We start from the raw sequence: 8,598 nt of genomic DNA, 5'->3' as shown, positions 1-8,598 counted from the left end.
CCATATATCTGGGCTTTTATAGGTGTTATCTTGGGTTGTATGGATGGTGGTCACCCATCCAAGTACCATAAAAGTTCAACCCTGCTTTTCTTCCAAGATCTTATAATATTGGGTGCATTCCGGGTCATTTGGTCATAGGTGGTGTGGTGTATGGACATCTGTGAAAAAGAGTTTCATAGCTTATCAGATTCCTTCATTTAAAATAAAGATACTGGTTCTGTATGTGTTTGTTGGATTTGTATGTTCTTTAACAACTGCACGCAGTCGTTAAAATGCTTAGCCATGTCCTTCTGCTGCCGTTTGTCCGTGGCCCATGCAGCTCATCGAAAAGAATGAGCACCTGGGATCCCTGCAGGCGGGGATTTTGGGTTACCAGCGTGTGGTGGCAGAGCTGCACGCTGAGCTGGCGCCATGCCAAGAAAACCTGCAGAGCATTCACTTTCAGCTCCAGGATCTGCAAGTGCTGCACCAGCAGAGTGAGGCGAAGGTGAGCAAGTGCTGTTAGCGAGCACCTATGAAGTCCGGCATGGCACAAACGCAGATATATACAGTAATACCATTATTTACGCCGTCCCGTTGTACGTACTTTCACTATTAACGTACTCAAGTCATTGATAGCCAATCGCATGTTATGTACTGTGGTACATTGCCATAGCGTACTTGAGATTTACGAACTTTACTATAAAGACCCAAATAGTTTACGCTGGATGGCGACAGTAAGGCACCAGATGACGCCCAAGCGTTTGCATCTCTGACTACAGTAGTCACTTTCATGTGTACATGTGTAGTGACTAACTCAGAGACAGTAAGACTTTTAGGCGCTTCTTTTATTTAACGAGCACCATTGGGATAATACAGACACCCTACGTGGGTACACACTATTATCGTTGCTTGCCTATACAAAACACTAACCATCTAACACTGACAGCACTGAACGGAGACAGCGAACACCTATCTAGCAGCGTAATATCGACTGAAGACGGCAGCGACGATGGCGACAAGACGACAGCGACGAGATGACAACGACGATGACGAGATGGTGACGACGACTATCTTATATATACGAACAGCACGACGAGGATCCCACTTCCAGCAACAGCCACAAGGTCCCTCACAGGGGCCCTTCTTATACTCTCAGCGTGGCCTCGCTCCGCCACGGCCACGCCCCCTCTCTGGAACCTACTAGCGGGTTCCCGATGGCCCCCCCTCTGTGACCTTTCCCCTAGATGTCCCCCTCTCGTGTCTATCGTGGCCTGCTGACGTGGGTACTACCATACACCGCAGTTACCCTTTTTTACCAGCAGCCAGCGCTATGCCACTACACATACTCTATCAATATTTTTTCCCCACATACCGGATTTATGGTGAATATTTTTCAAGTGTAAACTAATTTTACATGATAAACAACTAATAATATACATAGTATAATAGACAAATATATCAATAATATGGCAGTCCTCGACTTACGAACGCATTTAGTTCCTGAGGCCCATTCATAATTCGGAACGGTTCGTGAGTCGGAATACAATAATCTGCGATATTTAAATTCCCATATTGTCAGTGTTATAAAATGTGTTAAGGTTCAACAAAAGAGTCAAGCATTGTTAAACTCGTAAATAAGAAATCATGTACATTTGCATTAACACTAAAATTATAGTGTATCGTAAGTAAAACATAAAATGTAGTAAAAATATTTTTTATTTTCACTCACCGCTTTCAAATCACAAGCGTGCTCACCGCTACACTTCCGATCCGCACAAAGATCCACCGTGTAGCTTTAATAGGCTGTTGGGGCACGTGCTGTTAGCGATAGCCTATGAAAGCCAGCACGGCATGCGAGGGGTTGTGTGCCAGCACCACACCCAGCTGCATTTGTGTCCCGAGTGGTGATGTTTATACAGCGCGCTAGGTGCTCATTTGAGGCCGAGTTGACCTACGGGAGGCCCAGGAATGGTTCAGATAATCGTCACTGGTGTTGGCCGTGAGTTGGAATTGAACTTGGGTCGGTGGGTTTGTAGCGCAGCGCGTGAACTGCAACACTACCGCTCCCCACACAATCACTTTCACATATACGCACATGTGCGCGTGCACGAGGCTGACTCATGACATCTCGTGGAGGATCGCAGCACTGAACAAAATAGTTCTGTGGTTCAGTTTGGAAGTGCAAGTTCGCGTTTTAAAGTCAATGGTAACCAAAAATTAATACATTTCATAGACACAGATTCGGAAGTCGGGTATCCGTAAGTCGGGTCTCCGTAAGTATGGTGTTCCTAAGTCGAGGACTGTATGTATACACTTATTTTTCACACTGATGGTTGTACAGAATGGATGCGCACTAGGTTACTGAGCATTCTCTGTTTAGGGACTGTACCACGTTACGATCCACCATCCCACCTCTAGTAGAAGTACCTACGACTACTAGACCATCTGCTCCCCTTTGCTACATGCATCTCCATCCCCTCCCTCTTTTTGGTTGGGAAGCGATCTTAATCTATTATTTTAATCCAGATTTTGGGTTAATTAATTCCTAAAAAATGTTTAACATAAAACTTTCGTGACTGCAGGAATTCATATTCTTGATTCTTTCGGTAAAGTCACGTACTTTTTTTTAATAATATAAAAAAAAACCCACGACGTTTCGATTGCAACACAAGCGGTCTTCATCATGCTTTTATAGGTGTTATCTTGGTTTGTATTGATGGTGGTTGCCCATCCAAGCACTTGAGGTTCAACCATGCTTTTCTTCCAAGATCTGAGATGATTGGATGCATTTCGGTTTATTTGGTCAAAGGTGGTGTATGGACATCTGTGTAAAAGAGCTTCGTAGCTCATTACATTACTCAATTATAAATGAAGATCCTGGTTGTGTGTGTGTGTTATTATACCTGTATGTTCTGCAATAACCTCACGCAGTCGTTAAAATGCTTTCCTGTGTCCCTCTGCCGCCATTTGCACGTGGCCCACGCAGCTCATTGACAGGAACTGGCAACTGGAATCTCTGCAGGCAGAGATTCAGTGGTATCAACGTGTAGTGGCGGAGCTGCACGCTGAGCTGGCGCCCTACCGCGACAACGAGCAGAGTGGACACTCGGAGCAGCAGCGTCTGCAGAGCGAGGTGGAGGTGAGTGTACAGCACTCGCGCATCGCACACACACACACGTATATAATTTGCGTTTAACGTAAATAATAGATTCATGCACACACGATTCAGTGTATTATGATAATGATGAGCTGGTCTAACCATCACGTTAAGCCGTCATGGTCCCCGTTTACAAATACAGATTATCTATCTATAGACAATTTCATTATTGCTGGACACAGTGATAACGATGAGAATGATTTAGCACCTTTCTGTACACCGGGGCATCTCAGAGCGCTTTACATCACATCTCATCTCAACACGTGTGAAAGGGCACCCCCAATGACAGATGTCCCTGTGGGCACAAGGTGACTCAGCACCTGGTGTGCAATTGGCATTTGTCTGCCAGTAGGGGGTGCTGATTATTGTGTGTAATCCCAGTTGAGCTGGTAGAAGTACCGAGTTGTGTGTAGTGTCTAATGGGTCAGTATGTCCACAGCTTGTCACGGTTGAGGAGGACGAGGACATCTCTGGCTGCTCACTGGAGCCCGGCATTCAAGAAGCCTCCCAAGACCTGCCCCCCCAGGCCTCGAACACCCTCTGAGCATCTCACAGCCCCCCACACTTCCAGCACCACCCACCCCCACCAGCACCTCCCCTTCCTTACAAGGCATCGCGTTTTAATAATAAATATTTGTATCTAATACTATCGCCTCGTCTCAATTCTTTTGAGTGTTTGGGACACGCGAGTGGCTCACATTTATAACGCTAAAGGCTGTCTACATCCACAGTGTGGCTGTTGCGGAGCTTCTAGAAACCAAATGTGAGGCAGAGTTCTGTGTCCCTTGGGTAATGCCAGCCCTCCAAGGGGTTTGCACTGAGCTTGAGTTGGGGGCGACAAGCACAAGGTTGTGGAGGTGGTGATGGTGGTGGAAATTTAGGATGGCAAGGAGGAGATGCCCATCAATAAACTAGTTGGCCACGGTGAAGCCAGCAACCATAGTCGTTCCTACGTCCCCTGATGTGAGCGGCAGTGCTGGAGGGCAGTTCCACGGTCTCAGACGGACGTGGATACTCATTACCATAATCGCACAGTTATCTTACCTTGGGCAAAGTATTTCAACCAAGAGATTCAGATAGAAATCATCTGTGTGAATAATGTCATTTCTAAAGCAATAATTACCTTCTATATTATATCCCATATAAATATATAAAATTAAGATGATGCTGAAATTGTGATGTTTGCCTAATATGTGGAACTGCCCTACATGTAGTGCCAAACACTGATGCTCTGAAACATATTTCTGCAGCAAATCTGTAGCCCTATCCCTAACTCCAAGCCTGAATAGACTATGGAATATATGAAAACTCAATGTCCAATTCACAAATTCGGAGGCATCATCACAGCGATGCACCAACTCTACTTCTTACACAATGATCTGGCTCAACCACCTCAATCCAATATAGTTGTTGCTCTACATAAACGTCGACCATACGAAGAACATGACTCCAACCCCTGTTCGTCCCCTTGTGCTAATTCATTGCTCAAGACAATGCGTTTCCATGTAGTTCTCCCCTCTTCGGGTTTTGAGAGATCCTTCTTCCCATGATGTGTCCCCAGGTTGTGTACGTCACAGATGGCAACTCTTATCCTCGTACATGGACGGTCACGTTGCGTCCCTGGTCTCCTCCCATCACCCATCACTTGCCATCCCCCCACCCCAATGTAATCACTCAAAACCAACTGTGATTGACTGCAGCAGTGTTTTTAACAGACACCAGTCGTGTTACGGCTATTGGTGTTGTTATCGTTTATTGTAATAAACGCATTGCCTCCAGGAGAAGTCTCGCTCTACGTTCATACCCACAACACAGACGCAAAATACATTACAGAAGTTATGTTAAGCAGCGGCAAAGTTTGAGTGATAGCTCATCTGACACTGACTCCTCTCACAACGACCAACTTTCCGAATACTCATTCAGTAGTAAGACTCTTAAATTGACGGAGAAAGCTCTCGTCAGAATCCCCTATTTTGATCCACACAATTGGAACAGAGACATACACAATCATATCACAACAGTAGAAGTGGAGGCAATGATCAGAGGTCTGAGGAAGTTGGACGAGAAAACAAGTGCTGAAAAGAAGGTTACATGAACATTCTATACCATGGGTAAAGTCGCTGCCATACAAGGTTAGGAATTATTAAAAAAAACTCAGCCTAACAGTGATTACGAAGTTTGGAGAATATTCAACACTGAGTGGTTTAATGCTGCCAAATTTATGACCCAGTGCGTAAATGAGGAGTGTATTACGCAGGTGATGTTGATCAATACCACGAAGGTGACAAAAAGTTCAAGATTGTTTTTTTTAATCCTTGAGTCTAGAGATTACAGAAATTGTGGGAATGGTTTTGGACCCAGAGACGGCCTCCTTACACCACATACAGAATAGGGTTCACACGGCATGGCTATATATATATATCATTCGGACAAAACACAGGGAGAGAGATAATGCACCCCGCCATCTAGGGGGAAGTAAAAATCACGTGAGCAGCTACAGCACCTCACACCAAGCCCCACAATACAGAGAGGAGCAAGCACCCACGAACTACCAACATAATTACACACAGAGATGGCAAGGTAGCAATCCAGCGAGAGAGTGGCACACCAATCCGAAGCAACCACAGCACACAAAGACAGGTAATTATTGGAATGTCTGGGTGTGGAAGCCAAGAGCGGAATCATACCAGCACCCCATGCCACGACAAACTCAAGGTTAAACACAATCTGCCCATTCCCCCTTCGATACCCCCACCCGGCTATACCAGGAGGGAGTAGAGAAACAGGAAAGGAAACAAAAAGGACTCAACTCAGATACAAAATGTGGCACAAACACGTGGTGAATCACCCACATTAATTGAGAATGAGCTGCCAGTGAGAGCACTGCCCACTGAATTACTGAAAAATAAAAGTTTTTCATCCAAAGGCCGATGCCTGCATTCCTCAGGGCGTGTCCCTGTAGCACGTTCCTCTGCCCCATCCATCGTACAATCATGCAAATCCGCGAGACAATGGGCGACTTTTCCAATTACCTGGCGATTAGGTTTTACTCCCCCTCCCTGCGGTTTATCATCTCCTGTCGGATGTAGATCGGAGTGCTGAAATGGGGGAAGGGAAGATTCACAATGGATCGGGAATTATGTTGAAACCCAGCACACCCAAAAGCACAAAAGGGGGGAGGACCCAACGGGGCACGGAATCGAATCGACTCATCGAGTTAAATGTACGGATCAATGAGTGGTGGCCCACTTTACTCCAGTGACCCGGGTGCTGCTGCGGGGTCCACTTTCTGCCCCGCCTCCTTTCCCCCCCCCCCTTCTCTCTCCCCCCTACTGCCGAGGCCTCTATAACCTCGTGCCACGGCAGATCTCTCGCCTACTTCAGCAGTTTTTTCTTGCTGTGGTTGTCCCACCTGATGGGAGGGACTTGATCACATCAGCCGCGTCACAGGAAGTAAGATGTGGGGATGGCTGTCATTTTTAAAGGGGTCTGAGTAATTGACCATACACAAGGAATCGGTTATAATCGACTTGGTAATCGAATCGTTCCAGCTTTAGTACTCGCGCATATAATACACTAGCTGTACTACCCAGCTTCTCCTGGGACTTGGATCCACCACGCCCGGCCGCCTTTGTCTCCCCAGTGGCGATGTTTACACACCACAGCAGTTACTCGTTTTGAGGCTGAGTCGACGTAGGGGAGGCCCAGGACCGGTTAAAATAATCGTCTCTGGTAGTGGCCGTGAGCGGGAATCGAACTCGGGTTGCCGGATTCGTAGCGCAGCGCGCTAACCACTACACGACAATGCGTTACGCTTCCACATGTGCGGGTCACGTGACAGATTTGACGTCACAGCTCACTTGTCGTACAAAAAATTAAATGCATTATTGAGCTCCCCCCCCCACACACAAAAAGTGTATTTTCATAACTTTTGCATGGTGTAGAGTCTGGAAAGTACCCACATGGTAAATTTCAAGTTTGTTGCATGTCGGGAAGTACGCTAAACATTTTGAACAGACACACATTTACAACTTTCATATATATGGAGATAACACAAAATAATCATTACCACATTTGCGTTCGTTTGAGCATTCAGTGTCTCAAACCGACGCTGGTGAACTGCCAGATATTTGCAGGCAAGGATGCTCTCTGTTAGTTACAGGTCCTAGTTCTATGCAAAACTGTGGAATATTTCACAAAAAGTCATCATGAGCTTTGCAGAGCTGAAAACCATTCTGACGTTTGCTCGTGTTGAACCAATGCTGCTGAAATAAAAATCACGGCCACAAAGGCCGTAGGCTTTCACGACCAATATTATTCATAATAAACGTTTTTGGGTTAGATCGCATTATTCATAAATGTGTCGTAACCCTCCACTACCCGACACGGCCAATCAGTAAAAAATGTGTCACATTGACAAAAGAGAAATAGATCACTCCTTCAGCCCACCGGTGTGTTGAAGAGTGAATCCACAACATTTACAATTTTTGAGTACGACGTTTCGCTGGTAATTACATCCAGCATCATCGGGCAATTTGCCAGAAAGGTGAAGCCCTCACTTCCTCCCGGTCTTAAAAAACCGGGAGCACCGTCACCATCGCAGCATGACACTGTGTGCCCGTTGAAACGTGCAGCCCTCGATCGCAATAGAACCGATAATAATTATTACTGGTACAACTTTCTTACTCATGAAAGCTCTGCGCAGTTTCAATATAATTGGCTTACATCGTGGATGAGTAACAAAATTAACACGCAAACGATGATTCCCCTCCTTCACATATCTGTCTTTCCACTTAAAAAATACAAGTATTTGTACACATCCCATTAGCCACACGGCTTTCCTTCTGGGAGTGCATCATTTCAGCAGTATTGGTTGTACATAAACCAAGCTCTGGTTCGGTTTTTATATTCATCAGCACGCTCCAGCTCACTTGAAGCAATGCTGGTGAACTTCCAGCTGTTATAGGTTAGGGCCCGCTCTGTGAGATATGGGTGCTCGAAGGTTGTTGTATATGTAGGTTATGAAAATTTTAAGAAAATAATGAAAATTTTATTAAATTTGAAATTTAAATAATTTATCTGAATTAATTGGTGTAATTATGTGCATAAACTATGCTAATTCGAGAGATAATCGTATTAATTCATGCGAGTGGGCGTGGTTATGATGCAGGTCGTTATGATAATTAGGTCCAGCCTCGGTGACGAAGGTTGGTTATTAATTGGAACAACGCAATTAATCGTATGCAGTTGTGCAGGTATTGTGAGCGTGAATGAGAGAGAGTCGACTCGACTTGCTATTTAATTCCGTATTTTCAATAAGGATACAATTATCTTCGATTTAACGCTTATTGATTATGTGCTGGATTAGTGATTAGTGTGCTTATGATAGGTAACCGAGATTCAGATCTCATTCGCAGAACAATTCTATGCAGAATCACGGAAAGAATCACACACAACTC

General features: G+C 45.2%; 1 long non-coding RNA gene across 1 annotated transcript; it reads left to right on the top strand.

Moving 5' to 3' along the window:
• The first annotated feature begins 1,908 nt into the window (after window positions 1–1,908).
• On the top strand, window positions 1,909–3,783 carry LOC142922815 (uncharacterized). Its single transcript, XR_012940359.1, has 2 exons — window positions 1,909–3,121; window positions 3,579–3,783. It is a non-coding gene; the product is annotated as an uncharacterized LOC142922815 (long non-coding RNA).
• Window positions 3,784–8,598: the final 4,815 nt, after the last annotated feature.

The sequence above is a fragment of the Petromyzon marinus genome, unplaced genomic scaffold (genome assembly GCF_048934315.1).
Source record: "Petromyzon marinus isolate PM22_M1 ecotype Great Lakes invasive population unplaced genomic scaffold, UKy_Petmar_22M1.pri1.0 PM_Scaffold_18, whole genome shotgun sequence".
In the NCBI taxonomy this organism is placed as follows: domain Eukaryota; kingdom Metazoa; phylum Chordata; class Hyperoartia; order Petromyzontiformes; family Petromyzontidae; genus Petromyzon; species Petromyzon marinus.
Note: the sequence above shows the minus strand (reverse complement) of the source record. Positions and strands in the feature narration are given on the sequence as shown.